Below are 1,397 nucleotides of genomic sequence, written 5' to 3'. Positions count from 1 at the left end.
AAAAAATTTTAGGGGGGAAAAAAAAAAAAAAAAAAAAAAAAAAAAAAATTCTGAGCACACATATAGTGTGTTTGCCGCATGCAAATACCCGCCGTGGGTTACTATTATTGAAGCGCCGTAATGCATGCTGGGACATGATCTCCGTGTTGTGAAAAGAGTGACGAGTTTCCTTAAAGGGCTCATATGATGCGATTTCAATTTCTCCTTTCTCTTTGGAGTGTTACAAGCTCTTGGTGCATAAAGAAGATCTGTAAAGTTGCAAAGACTAAAGTCTCAAATCCAAAGAGATATTCTTTATAAAAGTTCAGCAGTGCTTCAGGACCTTGACAGTGTGGCTTTTGCAACGACAATGTTGTTCGGTCTAATTTATGCTATTAACCTGCAGTACTCCACAAAGTTGTGTTTTACTTTAGAAATTCTGCAAAAGCTCATCATGAAGTTGAATGTAGGTGAACTCTCTATCAAGGCCCAACATTTCAAATCTAAACTCCCATCAGTGAGATGGACCGCTTTTTGAATGACTGCTGAGACTATAAACGATCAACCCAAGAAAATACCAGCAGCCTTCATGCAAGACACCACTGCAGAGGGTAAACAGTGATCTCGTTGTTTAGACTGTTCCACTTTGCCTACTCTTGTTTCTTTATCCCTTTTTGTCTGAATTTGGCCCTTCTTTGGACTGGCTCAAAAGTTGATTGATTAGAGAGCTGAATCTATGACACATGGATGAACTAGCATAAATAAAATACACTGTTTATAGTTTGGGTAAGGGTCAGATACTGTATGTCAACATTATTTTTTACATACATTTCAGTTATTAAAACATGAAGAGGAGGATTACAAATATAGACAGTGCTCTTCTGACAGAGAAAATGACAGAAGAGTGCAATTTGGCTGACTTTTAGGAGCAAGTCTTCTAAAAATGCTCCGGGACAAATTGATCAATACAGCATTAAATGATAAAAAATATTCAAGCTATGATCTTCAGCATAGACTGCTAGTAGATTTTGTAATGAATCTATATATAAATATCTTTGAAACGAAAGTGTACAGAGTCAGCCACACCTACCTAAAACGGCTCGTTCTAACACGCCCCCACATGTCTACGTCACTGTGTGGGAAGATTTGCATAACGCCGCCCAAATGTTCACGCAAAGAAAGAAGGTGTAACTTTTATTCTCGCTGTAGTATTGTTGCTGCCGCCATGTCCTGAAGATGCTGTGTGCTTCGTTGTGAAAGCAAAACTACTTTGTTTGGTCTTCCAAAAGAGGACGATATCCGCTTCGTCATGCCTAGAGCTGATCCGTGCTGGTCGCTGAGGAAATACTTTAACTTCGCGCTGTCGATCGCCGGATCGGCTTTCACCGTGGACGAAGCGGAGTCCAGCCCGGGGTCGT

Source organism: Sinocyclocheilus grahami, unplaced genomic scaffold (assembly GCF_001515645.1).
Source record: "Sinocyclocheilus grahami isolate Dianchi unplaced genomic scaffold, SAMN03320097.WGS_v1.1 scaffold964.1, whole genome shotgun sequence".
In the NCBI taxonomy this organism is placed as follows: domain Eukaryota; kingdom Metazoa; phylum Chordata; class Actinopteri; order Cypriniformes; family Cyprinidae; genus Sinocyclocheilus; species Sinocyclocheilus grahami.
The sequence above is the reverse complement of the archived record's forward strand: the minus strand, read 5'-3'. Positions refer to the sequence as shown.